This window comes from Desmodus rotundus, chromosome 4, assembly GCF_022682495.2.
Source record: "Desmodus rotundus isolate HL8 chromosome 4, HLdesRot8A.1, whole genome shotgun sequence".
In the NCBI taxonomy this organism is placed as follows: Eukaryota; Metazoa; Chordata; class Mammalia; order Chiroptera; family Phyllostomidae; genus Desmodus; species Desmodus rotundus.
In genome coordinates this window covers 38,704,670-38,729,281 of record NC_071390.1, presented here as the reverse complement: position 1 = coordinate 38,729,281, position 24,612 = coordinate 38,704,670, and the positions used below count along the sequence as shown (strand labels likewise).

The 24,612-nt window shown below is 39.0% G+C and overlaps 1 protein-coding gene and 1 non-coding gene across 2 annotated transcripts in view; one reads left to right on the top strand and one right to left on the bottom strand.

The window, feature by feature from the left end:
* ARID5B (AT-rich interaction domain 5B) overlaps positions 1–24,612 on the bottom strand; it is a 175,501-nt gene that overhangs the window by 111,822 nt on the left and 39,067 nt on the right. The window lies entirely within an intron of this gene.
* Positions 16,740–16,841, top strand: LOC112305688 (U6 spliceosomal RNA). The gene has a single exon (XR_002974845.1). It is a non-coding gene; the product is annotated as a U6 spliceosomal RNA (small nuclear RNA).

The window sequence follows — 24,612 nt, the reverse complement described above, 5'->3', positions numbered from 1 at the left end:
TAAAACATGCTCTTTAGATAAAATTGTACACACAGAAAATAGATAACAAGGATTAAAAGCTTCCCCTCCCCTTTCTTACACCAGCACCAGGTGCCTGTGTGTTAATTTAACTCTACTCAAAACAATGATCTTTAGGAACCTGGAGTAACACACATAGGCCTATTTTATTGAAACTTCAATTTATCCTTTTTGTCACGCTTCAAAAAGCCACTAAGAGTGGAATGAATATTCCCAGTTCTGAGTAATTTCATAATAAATTCCCTGGAGCCTCTGATACCACCACTGTGACATCATCAGGATAAATGCTCATTGGCTGCAATAGCCTTTCAGATTAACCCTTTCAAAGATGCCCCAGCCTATCCCTGGTTAGTCCTCTAAGGTAGGCATCCTATATTCACCTGTGAGAACCCGAGAGAATGGGAAAGAACATCCCCCCCACCCTACACACACCCAGTACACACAAAGGCGCATAGCATGCAGCTAGAAAAAAAGGCAGGGGTATGACTCTTCCACTGGAGGGCTTGGTGTAAATGTGGCCTCCAAAGCGGTGTTGTGGGAGGTTCTGGCAGTGGAGAAGGGAATGGTTAGGAGCTCTCTTAGAGTTAGGTTGCTTTTCCTAATTATATCATGAGCGCTGGAGATAGAACTCTGGGTATAGAAACATGTTCCACACACAAAGTACAAGTCTGCCCCAAATCAGCTATATCTAAATTTGCCCAGCTTCCCTTGAAACTTAATAACACATTTTTCATTTTACATTGGCTTCAGCAATGCCAAGCATTGAAGGATTTTTCCAATACACATGATATCCTAATTCTACTAAAAATGTTCTTTACAATTTACCCAGTCATACTCCAACAATGTTCTTTACAATATAACCTAGCAAAAATCTCAGAATTCTGCGCCGACCTTTGACTTCACAAGTCTCACTTCTAGGGTTTTATCCTAAGGAAACAATTGAGATACAAACGATGATATAACTTCAAGGGTGTTCCTGAGAGAACAGTTTATCACAGTCAAAAGGAGAACAGTCAGATCAATTATGGCACTTCCCTATAGTGGAACACAGTAGAGTCTGTTACTAACAATGATGCCGTAGATGGCTATCTGGTGTGTATGAGAGAGCACATTAGTAGAAAAGACAAAAAGTCTGCTATAAGACTGAAGATATCGCATACATTAGAAAAAAAACCCTTCCCATAGAGGGAGACAAAAAGAAAAGACAGGAATGATTAAGCCAATAAATACCAACACTAGTTAGTTCAGCGTGATGGTAGCGTGGGCAATTTAAATGTTTCCTTCCTATTTCTTTGTATTGTCTTAACATGATAAACATGCATAACCTGCATTAAAGGAAAATAAGCATAATTGAAAGGGATGAAGAAAAAATGTGGACATAGAAAGAACGTGACTCCATATAAATTCTCCAGTATTGGATGGCCCAAATGTTTAATCAGAGCTTGTGGAAATCATATACCCTCTGTTATGTTTTTGTAACACTGGTATGTCCCCCACAACAAACCTAGTAAGGGGATGACAATTCAATAAGCATATTTACCCAATAGTGGTGATAAAACAGCTGCACCAAACTAAGGGGAAAATTGGACTTAGGTTTACATACCACAGACATCTTTTTTTTTTCTTTTTTTGCTGCTGGTATCTTCATGCAATATATTATTTTCAACATCTTGCATTAGTGTGGTACATATGTTAACAACTGATAAACCAATATTAATACATTATTAGTCACCTCTATAGCTTATATTAGGGTTCCCTCTCTCTGTGTTTTGCCAAATGTACAATGTCATGTAACCACCGGACAGTATCATACAGAATACTCTCACTGGCTGTCTACTTTTAACTGAGATTGAAAATTTCCTTCTGAAAACACACACTGACCTCACATTATTAGAACAGACACAAACATATCAACAACTCTGAGCACAGTCCGAGGTACAAAGACAGCTACATAGTGTCAGCAAAATTAAACAATTTTTTTTGTGTGTGTGCCAGTTCGAAGGGTGGCGGTGAAAACATAAAACTTTGGGATCAGCTAGTCCTTTTCTCTGAAACATGAGGAGGAGGTGGAGGAGGAAGACTCGCTTAAATTTCCTTCTTCTCCAGCTCTAAATTCAGAATTACTATTCAATTACAAGACAGAATGTCAAGATATAATAAACTCAACTGAAAAAGGGAAAAGAAAACATGCTCTTTTTTTTTTTCCTACAAATGAGGTTCAGAGCTTTTGCCCATTAAAGTAAACCAAATATGTTTTTCTCAAAAACTCCAGCCAAAAGGCAGGATGCCAACCACACTTAACAGATAAGTCACTGTTCCAAGGTCTCTCTCTTACTCTTCCCCCCTTTATTTTTTCTTCCCTTTCTTCTGCTAGACACACACACACACACACTCTCACACACACACATTTTAAAACAAACTGAACACCCCCCTCCCTTTTCTCAATCTACTTACAGAAAAATAAACCGAAGCAAACAATTGCTTTGTTGAATAATGCATTGTTTAGGGGAAAAGTCACATTAAAGTAAGTTCTACCTTCTTATTATCAGAGATTAGCATTTCATGTCTTGGGATCAAGCCATTGTCCTGCACATTGTATAACTTACTGCAGTTAATTTATCACTCGGGTCATTGTAAACTAGGAGGGAGTTTGTAAACAAAAATGAATCACAGGTTTCATTTCTGTATCCTTTTCAAACTGGAAGACCTAACAGTTTCCTGTTCCAACATACAAAATAGTATTGCTTCTCTCCACCTCCTCAGCGCTCTTGCCAGCAGTTTCCATTTAATTAAACTGACAGCAAAACAGGGCCTTTCGCTAATGGGATCCAGACCATTTTTCCTTCAATGTAAATTCTCAGGCATGAAATTACATCTGAAACAGACGCAATAATCCTCCTATATCTACGACGTACATTTCATCTATGATAACAATTCCTTTGTCTATATTACAGTGTGTTTTAAATTTCAGTCAGCCTTGTTTTAACTGGAATTCTCCAGCATTATGCAATTTGAATTCACCTTAGCATTCCTATAATGCCCGAGCTATGTCTAGCCATAGATTATGGTTAAAGGTCAGATGCCAAAGGCTAAAGTCCACAGCAGGGAGGAACATTTATAAAACGAATGAATTATGTTTCTGGTTGCACAAAGTCAATTTATTTAAGTAAGAGCTTTTTCATCAATTGTTGACTGTAAGTAAATAGAAGCTATCGGCATTTATAAGTATGTCTGAGTTTCATATTACAAGTCGGGGTTTCAAGTATTTCAATATAGCTAATCAAGGCAGACTACACTGATTAAGTGCAGACTGGAGACCTGATGATATTAACCCAATGAGCGGACTGCCTAACTGTTTGTCTCTGCTCAAAGTTAGTCACTTTTCTGGTAATCGCAAGTCACGATATACACGTAAAACTTGATTTAAGCTCCTTAAGTGGAATTATGAAACAAATCTCCTTATTGGATGCATCAGTGGAAGAGAGGGAGTGTTGTCAAGTAGTTTAGCACAGAAAGCAAAAATTTAGGGCAAAACAAATCCAAAGAATCATGAGGCCATTTCTAAGCAAAATTAAAGCATCTAGTAAATTAATGTGGAAAAATGTCAATTTTTTCCAATGGTGAGACAATAAAACATGGTGATCCTCGTGAGATAATGGGTTGGATCAAGTTTTATGTCATTACACAACCAGACTTACTTCACACTCCAGGCAGGTCTGGAGACCAGCAGTGCGGGGGGTATGAGGATATAAATAATTTGGAAACTGATAAGCCCTAAGACAAGGAAGGCTGTTTAATGAGCTCAACTCAGTCCTCTTGAACACCTGGGTGAAACGGCAGGTCCCAGGGTTTGGTGCGTCCAGCCATCAAGAAAAGACCCATTTCAACAAAGGAAGAAAGTTTTGTTGTAAATTCTTGGCTGACCCCTCCTCCCCACCCATAAAAGAAGAAATGATGGTTTGCAGGCAGACAATATTTTAGCTTCAATTCTCGCTCTATATTCAAAGGGCTCCTGTACTATTTGAACATCCCATAAAACTGGCAACTCTTGATAGTTAGTGAATCAAAAAACAATCCTATGAGCTTAATAAAACAAAGAAACTGCTAGAAAATAAGCACTTTAGGACTTGCTGAAAATCATACCTTCCCATATAAAAAATAATGCCATTGTTCTTTTGGAAAACACAGAGCAAAGCACTTTATTTTTGGGGGGGGCGTGCAGAGCGGTGAAGGAACTGTCTTCAGATATCCTGACAGTCTCTTTGAAAATGAAACATTTCATTTACACAGCAGAAGACAGTGGTGGCAAGATTAGAAATCATTTCAAATCTCCCAGGCAATCAAAATACAGTGTTTTCACGAGAATGGAAGGTCTCTTGTTTTACAGAAAATGCTAAATAAACAATTCTATGGGCAAAAATGTGAGAGCAATTTATTATTGTTCTGTTCACTTTGGTTAAAATTTTAGAAACCACATGAAGCCTATAAATAGAAGCTTTTCTTTGTCTTTGGTATGTTGAAAGCAGTTTCTCTTAGGTTCAGGGCAGAGAGGCAGGAAATTATTGCTTTTTCTCCACTGAGGATGACATACCAATACAGACAATGCCTACAAGACAGATTCTTTAAAAACACCGTGTATGGGAAGAACTGCACACCTGTCACATTTTCTGAAAAATTAAGGGTATTATGTTAGAAATGAACTATGTGGTGGGGTTTCCTTTTTTTATTTCAGACATGGGCAGCTTAATTACTTATGACAATCCTTTATATTAGTTGACCCAAAAGAGGACAGAACTGTATCAGTAACAGGATCCCTTGGAAGGGTTCACTTTAGACTGTGGAAAAGAAGCACGAATTCTGTAGTGATTACTGGAGGGTTGGGAGAACCTGAGTAACAGTTGGCCAAATGTGGGTCCATAACACTTAGTTGAGTGTGGAAATAGTGTGCTTACCTGGGAAGAAGACATTATGCAAAACAATTGCTTCTGGGTCGGTGTTTTTTAAACTGAGGATTGCAGTCCATTAGTGGGATGAGAAAACCTATTGGGTGGGTTGCAACCGACATTTTTAAAAAGTGATATAGAATATGAATGTCCTGTGTCATTCCCAGTAGGAGTAAGTCCTGTTAGGTGAAACAATTGGTTCAAATAAATCAACTTACTGGTATATATTTATATATGTATATTTACGCACTTACTCATATACATATAATATAAATATTTGTGTGTATATATATTGTGTGTATATACTATGTTAAATTGTCTATTATTATTGTTGAGCATTAGATTAGGTGTATTTGTATACCTACAAATTCTTACCGAGGTAATTTTCATGAAATGGGCCATCCCTGATACTACCATGCAATAAGCAAATTATTATTTTCAAGAATCTTTCTAAAAAGCTAAAGTCTAATGGAGCCTGAGCATAATAGGCCCTTATGTATTTACTGAACAAACCAACGAATGAGTAAATAAATACAAGAATGTATAAACAGATGGTTATCTACATAAATACAAGCATATCCAAACCAAAAGTTTACACGAACTACTTCAAGGCCTGGGCAGCTCCCCTTCATTACATGGAGCTACACTTCCAACACTTGTCAAAATAAAATACCTGTATCATTCTTCCGTTGTAAATGACACAGATATTAACAGAGACATTAACATTCGCAAACCAGAGAAGTATCTGTGGAGGCTACATTCTAGTGAAACATCTGCTTGGAAGGGGAAACACTAAGTTAAATGTTCAAGGAGTTTGTCTATACGATACAAATCATCTAGCTGAAAGATGAACATTTACCCACCTACCAGCTCTGTTTATCATTGTATAAGAAAACTCACGGATGAAGGAGAAAGCCTGTGTGTGTGTGTGTGTGTGTGTATTACAATACATAACACAGTATTTATGAACCATCACCTACCTAGGTCCACTGTGTGACCTCATACCACTTACATCCCCTTTGTTTACATACAAAGGATGGTGGCTGTGGCTGAAGGTAAGGCAAGGTAGATACACGATTCACTAACGGCCAATGGATTCGTCAAAACTTTACTCTGAACTAGTTGCTCTGAGTGATACAAATAGCTACCAGTTAAAACAAACTTCTTCCTGTAAGACACTTGGAGTCAAGTTATGAAGATATACCTTAAAAACAAATTCAAGTAGGAATGTGATCACATATAAGCAATAACAATTTCTCAAATTTGCAGATGACATTCTTGGAAGAAAGGATGCAAATATATGAGTCAAAATAAAAAAAAAACTCATAAGAGGCTGAAAATTGGCTGAAAGCAAATAATGCTAAGTCAATAAGGGAAAATGCAGTCTAAAACTTAGTTTTAACAAATTATTGTATAAGAATAGGACGATGATGCCCATCTTAATAACATTTCATACAAAAAGCTCCCAATTTTCTTAGTGAACCAAAATTTCTGCATGAGTCAAAAGAAAGTACTTCCCAGTGCTTCCGGCAGTGTCTTTAAACTGGCATCGTCTAACTGAAGCACACCAACAGAGGAGCAGAATAAAGAACACTCTAGGTTGATAGCACCAGGGATGTTGAACCTAGAAATAATAGGATGTCAGAATGACCAAGATTTCAGAAACTCTTGAAAGCAACAGGAAAACTGCCTTTAAAATATCTAAGAACTTTTTATGTGGGAGAAGAGTTTATCTCCTACTTTTGTGGGGTTTCGCAAGGGAACTGGTCCCAGTGGGTAAATGTGGCAGAGCCATAGTATTTGGTCCAATAGAAAAACAAAGAACTTCTTAAAATTCAGAGCATGTCAGCAACAACAACAAAAAAATCCACGGCTAAAAAAAATCCATGGCTATGTAAGGTAAGTAAACTCAGTATCACCAGGAGAACAATGGAGAATTACTGTCATGGATGTAACATGAGATTCGACTGAATTGTTGTGTTTCCTTACAATTCTAAGAATCTTGGACTAGGGAAGGATTCACAGGGAGCTGGGAACCCAGGGAGCAGTATGGCTTCTCGGGGAAGAAGGGCCAGAACCGGGCTTTTTACAATCAATTCTAAAATGGACTCCCTGTCCATCTCCCCCACTTTTTAATTTTCTGAACTCTGTATGTACCTAAAAATATGTCTATATTATTTAGAATGAAATTGTTTCTTGTTCTCCAAAAGCTGTTGAAAATCAATGATGCATCTTTACAACCAGTGGCATCTTAGGATCAAGAAAATATTGTAAATTGGAATTAAACTGTTAACAGTGGTAGCCTCTGGGTAGTGAGACTATGAATGAGTTTTATTTTTTCTTTTTGCATGTCTTTACTTTCTGTAATAAAAAAGATATTACATTCGTAATGGGGAAAAACATTTGAGAAGGATGATTTAGAATTAGATTAGATTTTTATCTATAAAAGTCCCACTGGTGAAAAATGAAAGTGGTGTTTAAATTATGACATTTCACTGTTTCCCAGAGAATATACATGGTTTTCATTCAGCCAAAGCATTTACTTTCGTAGACCGTGAAGAACAATCATGGCCTCACATCTAATTTTAACATCAGTGACGGAAAAGTTGCCTTTGTGTTACACTCCTCAAATATACCCACATGTAAACATTCGAGTGGGCAATGCTCTGCTGACATTCTGTTATTTACTAAAGTAGCTAATCTCAGTTGTAAAACTAGAGCCCTGGGGACTCAAAAAAAAAAAAAAAAGAGGCCATTTTTGTTTTAAATAAGGAAAAAAATGCAACTCGTTAACATTTTTATTTTTCCGAACTGGCCTATGTTAACAAAAGCTGTTCACTTCAGATAGGGCTGTATCTTGACCATCCTGTAGCAAGAAGGTTCTAAATACTAACTCGCTTCACAGGCAAAACAGCTGTACTGACCACACTTAATTTTCAGGCGAGGGTAAAGGTTTGTTGTTATAGCCCACTCTCTGTGTTCCTAAACTAGATTTAAAAAGATAATAGCCCGTTCCCCTTCTTTAATGTTAAAACCAGTACACATTCAAAGTTTTCCTGTCTACGACATACAACATGGGGAATATTTGCTGTGATCTTGAGCGAAGGATGTTCAAAGGAGGTTTAGGTTTGAAATATATAACTCTGAATATACAATGTTCTTTCAATAAAGGCTGGGCAAGGGTCATAAAACTATAAAAAAATACTCTGCCCCTTTGGACTATAACAGCTAATCATTAGCCACCCATTCGTAATGTTTACCTTTTAGTGTGTTATTTTCGCGTTTTTCTTCATGGGGACTAGCCATTAGTATCCCCCTAAGACTAACAAAAGTACTTCCATTGCCTGCTGGCAAATGATTTCTGGCCCCAGAACACTTGCTGGTAGAAAAAGTTAAAGTATATCTAGGCTTATATTTCTATTATTGTTGGGCATTAGCAGCAGCACAAATTTTTCTTCCCAGGGACTTCACTCTAACCGGCTTCACAAATTTACAGACGATTTACATGTTTGTGAATCAAATTTAGTAAAGTACAAAAAATGTAAATAGTGTAGATAGCTCAGAAATTTCTACCAAATGCACATATTTGAAATTCATTCTCTGTTCAACCCCTCCTTCTCTCACATCCCCCACCAAAAGAAAAGACTACCCCAAAGCACCATTAACTCCCAGATTAATATTCCTCTGCATTTTAGAAACTTGTTTGCATGTAAACATGACTATGTAAACAAGGTGTTTGCCTGGGGGAGATTTTCTTCTCAGAGTATTCAAGAGCTGGAGTGAAGCTATTTAAAGAATGGAGTATTCAATTCCTTAGGCCAGATGCTAGTATAAATATGAAACTATGTTCACGCTGCAGATGAAACTATTTTTAGTCGGTGCATTTTGAAGAGCACTATTCAGTTAAGCACTGTAGGGTGGGCTTCCAGTAAGCTACAGACAATGTTGAAGGGTTCTGGTCCCCGGGTTCACACACAGACACCAGGGCTGCAGGGCGCTGCACACCACTATGGCCTCACCAGGTGAAATACCACAAGACTTTTGAGCAGGTTAGCAAATAGCCACCGTTGCAGCCCCTCTCTGCCGTGTTCCCTGCCTCCTCCCCCACATCCCTGGATCCTCCTCGGGAGATCCATGATCCCCCCACCATCCCCAGGCCAGGTACCCCGGGGTCAATTCCTGGCCACACCGGCACTCTTGGGTTGCTGCTCCAGGCCTGAGGTGTGTGTCTACTCTGACCGGTGCCTGCATGTGCCCTTCAGTTGTTCCCGTGCTGATCGCACCCCTGACTCTATCTGATTATCCAGCAAGTTGGACTCTGTTTCATTCTGTACTTCAAAATCAAGAAAGGTGTGACTCCAAAAGGGATTTGAGGACCACAAAAATGTGCAAAAATAAAACCAGTCTGGGGCAGATCCTGGCGATGTTTTCCACACCAGGCACATCTGTCCCTGCCCATGAGCTCCGCTAACTAACTGTTGCTAATGACATCAATGCAGGTGTGTCGACTGCACAGGTCATTTCTCTCCCAGCACCGTACACATACTAGATACAATTACAGTAAATGCACAGAGAAGGAGCTCAAGAAATGCCACGGTCAAGGATGATCAAAGCCACCTGAAACCAAGATACAGGCGCAGAAATCAAGAGTGCAGCTAAGAGACAGCAAGCAATTCTCAGCATCCACCACCACTTGGCATGCATCATTTTCCGTGGAACTTTCTGTGGGACTAATTACAAAGAATTGTCTTGCTCCTACTCAAATGTAAGATGCTCTGCCAGACCAGTCCTGCTGGGCAGTGACACTGGCTTATTGATCAGCTGTCAGGCTGGATCTTCAACTAAGACACTGCTGTGATGTCACCAGGCTGTGGTTCTGGACTCAGTCTAGCTCTCACGGTCCCACCGACAGGCTACCTTTCCTGTAGCTGGGAGTGGGGCCAGGAAGCAGGTGTGGGTAGGTACCCCTTTCAATGTCTCCACTGTTAGCAGGCCAGCAAGCGACAAGGTAGGGAAACAAAGTCTAGGGCTAGAATAATAAATGCTTGACTTCTTAGACTCTGAAACAGGAGATAAACTGGCCAAACTGGAGACAAGGAGCTGAAAGGCCCTTGACCTTTCTCTTATCTTTTTTCATTTCTATAAAACTCATTCTAAGGAAAGAGACCAGAAGTGAGAGAACTAAGAGAGGGACAAGAGGAAATATTTTATTGTTTTTTAAGTATGTATTCTGCTTGTTAAAAGATTCATGCATTATTCAAACCAAGGGCCTAATCTCCTCTAGGCATTTCCATTTACTCCCATTGGTCCTATTGGAAAAGAATTGCGCATTTTTTGATAAAACCCTAGTTGCTGTCTTGCTCCCACCCTGCCAATAAAAAAAATCTAACTGTGGTGTGAGAACATGGCTCTAAATATTTCTCAAGGTTCTACTAATATTAGAAACCACTCTGGCTTCTCCTGTGGTTTATTATGATATCACTGAATCCCTGCTCTGTATTTATAACCTTGTAAGTCCTAATTACCAATCATTTACTCTAAGACCATAAATGCTTTTTGGCGACTTAACTGGACAACTAATACTATTGGTGGATGGATTAAGGAACTACTTGGATGGTAAAATTTATTCTATTCCAAACTTCAGGAGTTTATTTGTCAATTATTTCATGCTACTATTCTTTTAATGATTCATTTACCTTTAGTAATATTTGTACTCAGAACCGTGGTGTTTCTAGTTAATGGCACAATGCTCTGTGGAATTATCTTTTTTTTTCTCCAGACTATAACAGAGTTGAACACAGTCAAATTGGGGATGGTCTTCAGCAGGCTGATGGTATCGGATTGCTGCCAAACACATCCAGACATGTTTCCCCAACCACAGGTAATGCTGAGAACCAGCGTGCCTGCAGGGTCATTAACAAGCACCCTGATTTCCGTGATTAGGAGGACAGTACGGATGATGAGCCTGTCCCCAGCACTGCTTCAGCTTTTATCAGTTATGCGGCACAACGCAGATGTGGGCCTTCACCTTTGTTTTCTGTGTGCTGCTAAAATATACCCCCTTTTAAAGCCGTGTGACTTCCTTTTTACTATTTTGAACTCAATGCTCAGGCAAGGGAGTTGTTCTAATTGAGATAATCTGAAGGATTCAATCTCAGCAAATCACCTTGGCTAGACAAATTTCTAAAGACACAAGTTTTGCCCAGGACTCAATTTTGCAAGGTTTCACATCACTGTTTGGGGCCAGTTGGTAGTAATAACAACTACTCTCTTCCTCACCCAATTGGGATCCATATTCATTCAGAAACTGCCCAGAGATGAGATTCTTCATCCCCAGTCAGGGGCTGGGTATAAACCATTCATAAGAGTGCAGGCATCTCAAAGGTAAGAGTCACGTTTTTACTCTACTGTCCCTACGGCATCTATTGGTGCTCAATGAACACTGTAACGGACACACAACCAGGGCAGGTGCACGGGGGTTATTTTCAGGCTCCACATCTGTGTGGCAGTTACACATCTAAGCCTATAGATTAATTCAGTGCAACTGGCTCCAACCCTTCCTAGCCTGCTGTTGACCCGAGGCTCGCCACAGCCCGAGTGAGTCTCATTGCTATCAATAAGGCCCAAGAGAAGAGCCTCAGAGGAAAGGACTTACGTGTGGTGTACACTAGTACCCAAGTCAATTTTAGGTGGTACATGCACAGACAAAGTTTTTTTTAATTTTAACAATTATGTATTTAACTTCACTGTTATCTATAGCAAATGATATGTTTTCCATTTATAGTCATGATATAAATTTCCTATTACATAAAATTGTTTATGTAAAAAAGCAGTTAAGTTAAAGAACAATATTAAGTCAATAATAAAACAGGCAGTTGGTGATGTGACAAAAATTGCGATATTGGTTTGTAAATGACTAAAATCTAGGATATTCTAATTCAAGGCCTACAACTTTAATAATGTTACCATTTATCAAGTAGTTTATTATGCCGACACTTTCTTAAGCACTTGGAATTCAATATGTTATTAAATCCTACAACATATTCCTGGGAGGTAGGAATTATACAGATTTTTTTAATATTGGGGATCCAGGGTTCAAGTCCAGGTCCACCGGAGTGCTACCACATATTATGCTGTCTCCAGGTATAAGATTTAAAGCCCAGTCACCATCCATTCATCCAACATACGGATAGAGTGCCTACCACATGCCAGACAGTACCTTAAAGACTGGGATATGTGAGGGACCCTCAGGACCTTCCCTGGAACTAGTTTAGTAAATAGCAGATGGGGTCTTGGTCGGAATTTTTAAAAAAAGGCTTCTTATCTTGGGTTTCAACTCAAGCTCCCAGGAAATAGATGGGATTTAGACCCACAAACAATATGCAGAGCTCCCAAAGTAAAAAATAAGAAAAAAGTTATTTTATAAATATTTAGAATATTGAGCATGAGATTGATTCTTATAATAAACAAATTGCTGTCAGAAGTGGCCATTGGATCGATTTGACAAACAGGCTTTCAAAAGAATCCGTAGGCAGTCCATGTATTATGAAAACATGATATATAAAAATTAAGCCATATGAAATGTGTCTGCATTACAAAAGGATGCTCTGCCTCATCAGAAGGAGTTTTCACAGGGCTTCCCGCTATTGCAAGCCTCTTTAGCGCATTCTAAACAGAAAGTAGCTAATAAACATATAAAGTGTCCACAGCATATCCAGATTATCCAGCCAACAAAAAATAAGAATTCCTGATTGTTTATCCCTGCTGTCAAAATTTCTAATTTGAAAATAGAAACAAAAAGTACATGAGATGAGAGCGGCGTGACCTTCCTGCCCACACAAGCTTGAAAACCAGAAACCCTTGCATGGGAAAGTGGATTCCCACCAACCTCGTGGGTGGGCACGCAGCATCCTCGTGCTGCTGCTTCACAGCACAGCCATTTGGTACTCTTTCCAGGGAATCGGCCAGCAGTCTTTAACAAAGAATCCAAAGGCCAATTTCCAGAGGACATCTATGAATGTCCTCAAATGTGATTTCAACTTTGTAGACGTAAACGTATTCCGGGTAGGAAGCTCATAGTGTTCTTTAGGTTCTCAAAGTTATCCATGCCACCCCCACCTACAAAGGTTAAGCACCACCAGAACAGGTGAATCCAACTGCCTTTCCCCCACCGTCTCATGTACAGGGTCTACCAGGAAAACAGAGTAAATACACTTGGTGGAAATGCCTGAGGGGTGGCTTTGTGGGGAGAAGGGTAACTGATAATCAGGCATAAAAATGTATTTTATATAACCTTTTTTATCATCATAGACCCCTTTCAGAATCAGATGAATGCTATGAATATTTTCCCAAGAAAATATGTATTTATATACAGAATTCTGTATGAAAACTTGGGGTTCGGGGGGTGGTTAGGCATCCCCACAAAATTTATCCATCAGTCCTTAATTAAGAACCCATGACTCAGAAGATTTCATAGCAGAACATTCAGGCAGTTGATCTATGTCCTAAGTTACAGTTTTAGGGGGTGGAGGAAAGCTGATAATTATCAGCACACCTCCTGCCAAACCATGAACCTACCATCTACAGTATGGATTCTATACCATTCCTATCCTCACTCCCAGAACAGTTTCAACAGAAGTTTTTTTATTCAACCAGAAAGTTCTGCCCAGGATCAATTCTCTCATTTTGTAAAATCCACCACCAACATTGTCTTCAGGAGAACGTTTTGTGTGAATTGATTTTGTTAACCACACTAGCTCCATTTGTAATCATGAATAATGTAACTAGGCAGAAAGTTGACATCTCCAAGGAAAAGTTCTGTCATTTGCAATCTAAAATTGCTAACTTTTTTTTCTTAGCTTGTAGGTAATATAAGCTAAGAATATGGTATGAAAATATTGTTTAGATTAATTAAGGACACTCAATAAGAGGATAAAAACATAAGATTTTGAGTTTCAACTGATACGGTTTTATCACCAGAGAGCATGCGTTGGTAGACGGAAGAGTCCTCATAGTTACGAAACAAATGAAACTCTGTAAACCCAAATAAATCATAAAGAGCCTTAAGCTTAATTATCTTCCCTTTAACATCTCAGAACACTTTTTGGTTGGAAGTGCTAAAGCTCTGGCAAAATACTGAGAATTTTAATGAGGAATATGTAATATACATATTTCTTCTGCTTACTAGACAAGCTTGATATGAACCACTGTGTATTCATTGGAGATAATGAAAGGTCAGCACTTAACATCAAGCACAGGAATTCTATCTAGAAAGCCATGTCTGAACTAAGTCCAAGTTCCTAGTGGGATGAGTAGGCCCTTCAAAAAGATCTGAGCCACAGATGACCATGAGATTCTTCATTTCTAGTAATATCCTGGTGGAACCGGGAGATCACATGGGATGGGGATCTCCTCATCTACTCAATAATCATGTATATGAGACTCCTGCCAAAAAACGGGTCATAATTCCTGTTCTTCAAGCATTTACAGGTTTATTCACATATAACACATGCACTTAGGAACTTTCTTCTGTGCCCCCAGTGCACTTTGCTTTTATCTTCATCCATGCACTGGCTAAACTCCACCTTATAACTTCACTGTGTCTGTCCGCCCTGCGACACTATGAGTTCCTGAGAGCAATACGGTGTCTCTTTCATCTTCATCTTCCTTCCAGAGCAAGTACAGTGCCCTGGTCCTCCTAAGCACTCAGTGCGTACAACAGTGATCCTACTTCAGAATAAAAGGGTCATCGACACATCCTAGCTGCCCAAGTCTCTCTAGATCAGTGCTGTCCAATATAAATATAGTGCAAGCCACATCTATAATTTAAAACTTTCTAGTAGCCACATTAAAAATGTAAATGAAAAGGTACATTTAAGTGCAATAATATGTTTTATTTAACCCAACATATCAAAAATATTTATCATATTATTTCAACATGGGACCAATAAAAAATTATTAACGAAATATATATTCTTTTATGCTAAATTTTTAAAACCCAATGTGTATTTTATACTTATAAAGTATCGGATTTGCATGCTAAATATTGAACAGTTAAAGTGATATATAGTCCTACCAGAACAACAAAATTATGTTTAAAAAGATATTTTATACCACTTCAGTTTTAAATTTTAAACTGAAATTCATTAAAATGAAATAAAATTTAGAACTCAGTCTCTCTGTTGCAGTAGCCACATTTCAAATGCTCAATAGCTGCATGTGGTTAGTGGCTACCATACTGGATAGCACAGTTCTAGGTACTTAACAGTAGCAGAAAAAAGCAAGTTGCAAAATAATGTACACAGTAAGGTCCTATTACTACAGCAAAATAATTTGCACACACAAAGCACACATCCACACACAGGTAACTGGAGGGATAACCACCGACTGTTATCGATGTGTTAATGCTGGGAAAGAAAGTGGAACTGGGAAGGGGGTAATGAAGGGCTCTAACTTCTGAACGGTTTAAATTTTTACATGCATGGCACAGAAAGTAAAATTAAGGAGAAAAAACATGTTGGAGATCTATCTTTTCCTTAAACAGAGACACAGTTACATGCAGAGTGGCAGGACACACGAGGTGAAGACCACCAGGCATGTGAAGGAACTAGAACCTAAGCTACATGCAGCCCGTGGGGTCGAGGCTGTCGATGTTGACCTCCTAGACAATGGAAAAGTGGGGGCAGAGGCAACCGTTTTCAAATATTTGAGACACTCTCAAGAACAAGAAACATTTGACTTCCTCTCTGTTTTTACAAGAACAGTATTAGTGCCAATAGTATACAGCCTTAGTAAAATAATTTATACTATAAGCCATGCATTTCAAATTTAATTCACAAAAGTAGTAATTTCTAACACAGAGATGGATTGAAGATGAAATGGAACTGCTTATAAAAGAAATGAGCTCCAATCACAGAAAATATTAAAAAGTCAAATAGTCAAGATTTCTGCAGAGGACACTTTACATAGTAGTAAGTGCAGGAAAGATGTTATAACTAGAGGGTTATAACTAGATGATCAACCCTGAGATTTTATTATCCTGTGAGATTCATCATTATCCTAAGGGCATTTGTGAGAGTACAAACGTCCACCCAATGTCCAATTTTCCCCTCCTTCTAAGAGTGCTTCAGGATCACATATCCTCCTTGATGTAAGACAGGACCATGCAATTAATCACTTTGTTAACTGACATACTAGTAGTAGCGATGCATGTTCCTGTGGAGCGCAAACATTTAGTATTCAACTCTCCACCTCTTTCTTCCCCTTCCTTTGATCTAGAAGCACACGTTGATAGGGAGGTGCAAGGTGGAGCCTCACAGAGGGAAAGTTTGTTCTGTAGAATCTTGTACGCCACCATGAACGATGCATAAACAAGAGATAACCCTTTCTCATGTTAAGCCACTGTGATCTGGGGCATGTTTCTTACTGCAGCACAATACAGACTGTCCTGGTGGACATTGAAAATTCTCGCTCGTGGCCTCCAAGAGAAAACGACTCACAAAACTATGGCCTGTCTGTGTGCTTCGGTTTCTTTTGGAATAATGAAGCACCTCAAGGACAAATGGGATTTCCAGTTTGGACCCTCCCCAAAACACACAAGCATCATGCACCTACCAATACACAGCCAATAAACCCTAAGAACAGCCAGTTCACAGCCTGAAAAGAATCGGATGAGGCCAGTGATTCACATATTTCCCTTGTGATATCCCAAAGGACGTCTGAAGTCCTGGCACCAAATTTTCTGACAAACTAGAATCAGCTGTTAATTATGATTGAAGAGTGCTCGATTTGGCAGCACATGTACTAAAATTGGAACAATACAGAGAAGATTAGCATGGCCCCTGTGCAAGGATGACATGCAAATTATGATTGAAGAGTGATCAGGGGAAGTATAAGCAGATGGTTTACAGGACAGTACACGCAGGTAAGTTCTAGCACGGAGAATTAAATACAACATCACATTAAAAGTGCTTCACAATGACCCTCTCGGTTTTCTGGACTCTTAGAAAACTAGAATCATGGCTTATTTAACCCTGAGTTAATTCCAGTGCCTTGTAATAGAGATTCAAATGTTTGTAAGACAACATACTACTGTTATCTATATCTTGGTATTCTTTTAGGTTGGAATTGTCCAATTTACTTTCTTGGGGAGGAAAACAGCATTTTGTCAGGTTTACTTTTCTAAGGAAAAGAGAAAAAGAAACTAGTGTTCTTTATTTTTATTTATTGGTTTTAGAGAGAGGAAGGGAGAGAGAGAAACATCGATTTGTTGTTCCACTTATTTATGCATTCGTGGTTGGTTCTTGCATGTGTCCTGACCAGGGATCAAACCTGCAATGTTGACACACCAGGGGTGATGCTCTAAACCACTGAGCTACACAGCTGGGGCAGAGACCAATGTTCTTGATGAAATGCTGCCACTGTGAGCTTGGTGCTCTCCCACAGGTGAGCTAATCTCGTCTTCCCCAGTCTCATGAGACAGGTATTGTTAACTCTGTTTCACAAATAAGCAATCAAAGCAGAACTACAATTTTTAAAGTCACAGAGCTCATGGAGCAAGTACTGGAATCCAGGTCTGTCTTATTTTAAAGCCCATACCACAAAGGTTTAGTATAGGTCAAAAAGAAGCCACCCTAAAATGGTAGCTTTTATATTTGCTCATTCTTCTAAATCTTTGATTGAAGACATTAATATGAAACAATGATAACTAAATGAGCATTCTCAATTAAAAAAATAGAAACCCACACAGAAGCTGCACATGTGAAAAGCCTATATTTACACACAGCCATCACGTGATGGGTAATTAGCCAGGTAACTATAGGTTTTTCTCTGCTAGAAAAGTATACGTTTCATCATGCTTTGAAATCTGCCTTATTATCAGGCACAGCTATGAAAACAATGATTTATTTCTTATTGAGTGAACAGGCCAGGCATGAAGCATTGTTTTTGTAGAACCTAATAGAATACTTTTTTTTGTGAACCAAAGAAGTAGAATAGGTAGCTGGAAGGTGGAGAATACCCTCCAACATAATAGCAAGTAACTATTTTAAGGGAGGTGAGGATTAAAACAGTGCAAATGCCTAGGGTAAGAAGTACTAGATATCTTGCTAAAACCATCTCCTTAATAACCTGTCACCTAAAAAAAAAAAAAAAAGACAGATCACAGACAATCTGATAATGAAAAAGATAAGGCAGAGCAAGTCCAGTCTGGACTGGTTTATTTCCCTGCACATTTTTGTCACTGCTATAATCCTGAAATATAAAAATGTTCCCTTGAGGAAGAGAGGAATTTAAAAAGTGCCCATTTTAATATGTAAGAGGTCCACACACAACAACCCCCTACACCAACACCAAAAATCCATAGGCTATCAGGCTAGCCTCAAGCAGGTTCAAAATCTCTCTCAATAAAATGCCAAGAATGAGTGTATAGATGGTTGACTATGAATTAAACCAAGAATAGTTAGAAAATAAGAACCGCCAAGTATGTTGCTTTTCCTCCCAGGTACCAATGAGACAGCCCCTCCACTAGAAAGGCATCCTAGGAACTGCTGGCAAAGAAGCCAAGTCAACCACTAAATATGCATACAGGTGTTCCCAATAGACCCAGAACAGAGAAGTCCAGAGATATCTGTGGAGGTTGACCATAAAAGCCGCATGTTTACTTAACCTATTAAGTATAGCTTTGAAGTTAAGAGTGCCTACACAATAGAGTTAAGACTGTTACTGAGAAGATAAGACAAACACATAAAAAAAGATGCCGCATTATATTGCTTATTATGGAGAAAGGTGCTCAATAAGGTGGTAGAGACACAGTGTGATAAGACCAGGGAAACTCCTATGAGCTGAATGGTTAATGAGAGCTTCAGGGACTTCAACTGAGTCTTAAACAAAAGAGAGAATTTCTGCAGCTAAGAATCCTGGAAGGGGCATTCCAAGAATGACTCAAGGTACGAGCCACTCAAAAGATACTGGAGAGGATAGGGGCAGGTATGCGGTTAAAGAAGAAGAAGACCAAGCAGTTAGACTAGTTAGGCTGAAGCAGGAGGTGATAAGAGATAAGGGAGAGAGATAGGCTGACTTAACGTTCTCTGTGCACTTTGAGCTGGCAAGTCTACCTCTACAAATGTACAGTATGAGGAAATAGTCATGGACATGTGCAGAGCTACAAGGGTTTCAGAGAGTTCATAGGAAAACAGAAGCAACTGAAATGTCCAACAATAGAAACCATCTCTATAATAAAACGTTACGCAGGCAAAACAAAACAGCGTAGAATGTTTTACAACATGTAGGTATTGTCACATACCTTTATATGAATTAAATTGGGGGTTCAAACATCAGGTTTCATTTTTATGGAGGAAAAGAGTATGCATGTGAATTGTTGCCTATACACACACTCATATACATTGGCATATCGATAAAAGTACTAACAGCAATTAATTCTCGGTGGGAGAAAATAAGCCACTTATATTTTTCTGCTTTCTGTTTGTCTGCATTGCCTACAAAGTAATACGAACATGGATCCCATTGGGAGGACAAAACGTACAACAACAATGAAAGTTATTTAATAGAAAAAGAAAGAAATGGAAGCTGGGACTGAACAGTTCACTGGATGTTTGCTTACATTTGTATTGTATTTTATCCAGCAGGCACGAAGTTATCAGACGGGGGATGAGGGTTGGGGGTTATGGGCTGAAAGTCAATATTTAAAGAAAGTCAGAAGTATATAAGATGCTGGAAATGATTACAAATTGAAAAAGCAAGTGGAGAGGTCCAAAGCAAGAGAGTTCAAAACAAGGCAGGGTTCTGGAATTTTAGGGAAAAAGAAGCTACACCACTTCATCCGGGCCCTGAAAACATGCCGGGCGGGGCAGCTAGAAACACCCCGAATCAGCAGCACTATTCGCTCAGCCCCCACTGTGCATGAAGCACTTCCCGTCTGTCCTAAATAAATATATTTATTAAAATGGAGTAAAATTCCAAACCTCAGCTTTCCTGTGCAGTGACCTGTACATATTACAGAGTTAAATACATAATATTAGAAGAGAGAGAAGGAAAGTAAACCTTTGACATTAAGGAAAATGAATGTTTTGCAATAAAACCTCACATTTAAAGTACTCTAAAAGATAAACGAGCTGTTTGGAAGAATCAGCATCAGTACTAAAGAGAATTAAGCCTAAATGTCCAAATCAAATAACTGCGCACAAAACCCTCTGGAAAAGCCAAATCGATTCACATGTAGGACATGTATGCTCTGCGATCCAAGTAATGCTATCGTGATAACAGATGTAGAAATTGCCCACTGTCAGTAACCATGCAGTGGGTCAAGAGATGAAAAGTGGAAAGCAAACAAAAACACTTTGGAGCTGCAATAAAAGGAGAAACACGTTATGCACCTCCAACTGGAAGGAGAACTGTTAAATCAAACCTCATTTTGAAAGCAATTTGAGGCACAATGTTGTGCTTTTCCAGAGATGTTTAATAGACCATTGTGAACTGACGGAGTTTGTTCCTCACAGTAGGCTTTCTCCTATCACCAAAGGCAAATAGAATTATTACTCCAAGTTTGCCAGTCTATGTATGATAACAGAAGTGTATGACCTTGTGAGAAGCCAAGGCCGCTTCAAAGACTTTTTCCAGCAGACCCCAAGTATGTAACCAGAAACTAAAGGTAACATCGGGGATCGCGTAGGACTCAGCCCACAGCTGAAGTTTTTCCATTTTTGGTTACCTTCCTATCAGATGGTGACCCCCACAGACAGTTCATTGTGAAATTAGCATTTCTCATTAACGAAGCTAAAACCAAAGTATGGGTTGGTTGCCTTCTTCATCATGGTCTTTTGATATGGCCATAAGATTAAACACCAGAAAAGAACAACAAAAATAGCTGGATTCTAGGAGGATGACAGTAAATTACACTAACACATATAATTTAGGGAAGACTTGATGGTTTTTTATCTCACTTGACTGGAGCACCAGGCTGGTATTCAGCTGTGGACCTTTCCTGAGGCAAAAACCAATTTGGGCAAGTTCCACCCTAAATGCTATAGCACGCAGCTCCAGGAATTACAGAAGCTCAAAAGGCACAGCATTGATATTGAGCCACAGTGGCTCCTGCCACATTAAGTGACAATGATGTTCATTAGATAACATTCTACATTTAATACTACTGTTTAAAAAAGCTGACCACCAGGGCCTGGCCTGGTATCTCAGTTGGTTAGAGCAACGACCTGATACACCAGGGTTGAGAGTTGGGTCCCCAGTCAGGGCACACACAGGAATCAACCAATGAATGCATAAATAAGTGGAACAACAAATTGATGTTTCTCTCTCTCTCTCAAATCAATCAATAAAAATGTAAAAAACAAAACAAAACAAAAAACCAAAACAAAACATGAGCAAACAGGTAACCAAACTCCAGGAGGTGTAGTGGCTGCATAACTTTTTGCTTGGAGGACTAGAAAAGTCAAAATGACACAGCTCTGAGAAAGAGTCTGATGGTGTTGCCAGTGTCAGGTCCTACCCGGAGAAAGGACAAACCTGACAGAGGTACCATTGCCTCACCACTGAATGCCACTCCTAGTCTGGCTCTAGAGCTCTCAGCAAAGAAGAACTTGTACAATGTATTGTAAATGGGTAAAATGGTGTAAAAGAACACCCAAAGTGAATGTCTTGAGATGAATAACCAGAGTGGTAAGGGATTTTGAAACCACATCCTGGGGAAGAATTTAAAAATTGGGGTTGTTTAGCCAAATACGAGAATCGAGTACTATTTCAAAGAAGGGCAGGAGGGGGAACATCAACTTTACCAATGTCCAGCCTGAAAATTCTATGAAGAGCTCCAAAACAGAATGAGTTTCTTATTGTGCTCATGCATTGTATCTAAGAGATATGAGGGGGGACACAAAAAATGCTGGAATTATCTTCTGGAATATGGGCCCTTTGTACAGGCTTCCCCTAGTAGGTGAGTGTTCTATGAACCCATCTGTATCAGTGTACCAGCTGGCGTTGTTGTGAGAGGCTGCATTTGGCTTCAGTGAATTTTTTTTTTGAAGACTCAACGTGTTTGCCCATTTCATGATGGGTGATTTACTAGTGCACCTGCCCACACTGTGCTGAGTGTTCAGCAATTTTTGACCAAAACCGGCATGACCCCCATGTCCCACCCTCCCTATTCATCCAATCTCACCAGAGCAACTTTTTGTTTGTTTCTCAAAGTGAAAAAGTCCTCAGAGGGAAACATTTTGCCTATGTGGAAGAGGTGAAACAAAAAATGGCAGAAGCACTAAAAGGCATCAAAATCTATGAGTTCAAAAACTGTTTTGAGCAATGGAAAAAATGTCTCAATAGGTGTACTGCATCAAATGGAGAGTACATTGAAGGTGACTGAAATTTAAACATATAAGAATAAATAAACAATTTTTATAAATAAATTCTGGGTTTTTGGGGGTTCCTCCTCACAAGTACTGGTTATCTGAATAATCAAAATAGCAGTGGAAATTCCTTATTTCACTTTTTCCACTTCTCTCTTGATATCTCCAATTCTAAAAGTAAGAATAAATTCTTAAATTTGACACAATTCTCTGCAGTTGACTATCCATCATCAAAAGAACATATCAATCTAGAGTTCTCAAAAACATTCTTTCCTTTAAAAAACACTAGAAGACCCACAAGCCAACAGAAATCCAAATGAAAGGGTCTTAACTTAGAATGAGCCCTTCACGAGAGATGGCAGAATGACTATGTAGACGGCACCATCGATGCCCAGCTGTTAAAGGGCTCGCACGGTGTTGGGTTTCACAGAGACTTCCCGCAGCGCTAGCCAAGATGGCTGAGTGCAGACAACACGCATGGTTGTTATTTTTTAAAGATACTTTTTATACATTCTACCACTATTGCATGACAACGTTCAACTATTTGATTAGATGGCCAAGCTGAATTTTAACTCTGAAATGAGCTAAAAGGGAATAACCTCCCTTATGTGTTCCCAGGTTCTCAGAAAATACCCTGTTATTAAGTTGCTCCAAGCTTTGGATGTCTTGGATGCAGACTCCTGGAAGTGTGAACTTGCTCCTGTCCAACGCCCTCTGGGCCATCCCTGAACAGTGGCACAAAGCAACCACTTCAAGAAAGTGCCATGGCGGCATTTGAACGGCATGCTTCTTCGATGGAAATGGTGCTCTGATTATATTCTTTAAAGAATGAGTGGTTCACACAACAATATTGTTAGAGAACCTTGTGAGAAAATCCTTTGGAAAGTATCTTTACAAAGTTTTGGTAAGCCCCATATGTAATTGACTTCTATTTTGAACTCAAGGTCAAATTTGTTTCAGTAAAGAGGCCTTTCTGTAGGGATTCCTTATGATATTCATGGATAGAATAATTCAGCAATTTTGTCTTGTAAGAAACCTCCCTAGTTCCTATCTTCAGGCAAATAGTATAGCTACCTCAGTAGTGGAAGTTAAAATATAAGCAACAAATACCCTCACAAGACTGTTTAATATACACACAAAATTTACATGTAGGAAGGAAGGAAAGAAAAAAGAAAAGGAAGGCCCTGCCCAGGTAGCTCAGTTGGTTAGAGCATCCTCCCAATATACCAAGGTTGTGGGTTCGATCCCCAGTCAGGGTACATGCAAGCATCAACCAATGAATGCATAAATAAGTAAAATAACAAATTGATGTTTCTCTCTCTCTAAAAATCAATTGATAAATAAAAAATTTAAAAAAGGAAAAAGAAAGAAAAGGATTGCCCCAGTAAAAATCCTAACAAGTCCATTAACTGTCTTAGGTGAAAAATCCTTATTACGACAAACTATCAGAACCTTAGCCTACTTCTCATTAGAGACATCGATACTGTTTTCTTCAACACAGAGTGAGAATCTTTCCCATAGCCGCATCCCAGGAAGCAGGTTGACTTATCGAACTCAAAAGTAAAATGAAAAACTGTTTGAATACAAGGCCTCCAGAATTACTGAGCAGAAACTATACTCAATTTCTAACTACAAGTACCTGAGAATTTGCTTATACTACCGGCCACGTATGGCCCAGCCTATTTTGACAGAATTTTTGAGAGGAGAAGTGTTATTTAATATAAAATATAAATATATATCTATATATAAAGAAATGTATAAAACATTTGTATGTAATATATTTTATATTTAACATATGTTACATGTGACAACAATATATGTGAATAGAATTAAGGACCCGAGGGACTTTAATAACAGTCTTCTATTGAGGTGGATGGTGATGAGAGTAAGCCCTGCCCTACATCACTAGGGAAGTTGAAAAGGGACAGATGAGCTACCACTGTACTGTATAACGACAATATGATAATACCGTCATAGGTTTCCGCACGAAGTGCTCTCAGATATATTCATTTTTCCTCAGTTGATTTTCTCAAGGATTGAACAAGATAAAGCCAGGTACACACTATTCCCCATTTTACGCACAAGGAACCTGAACGTGTAAACACACAGTGACTTCTCCAGCGAGTGACAGATCTACAGGTAGAGCCAAGATTCTCCTGACATCCCATCCACTGCTCTTTGGACACCACCATGTCGTCCGTTCCCCACAGAACAGTAAAAGTCTCAGCAACAGAAGGGACAGGGGAAGCCACTCTTTCTCAATATGATGGGACTTCAGAAAC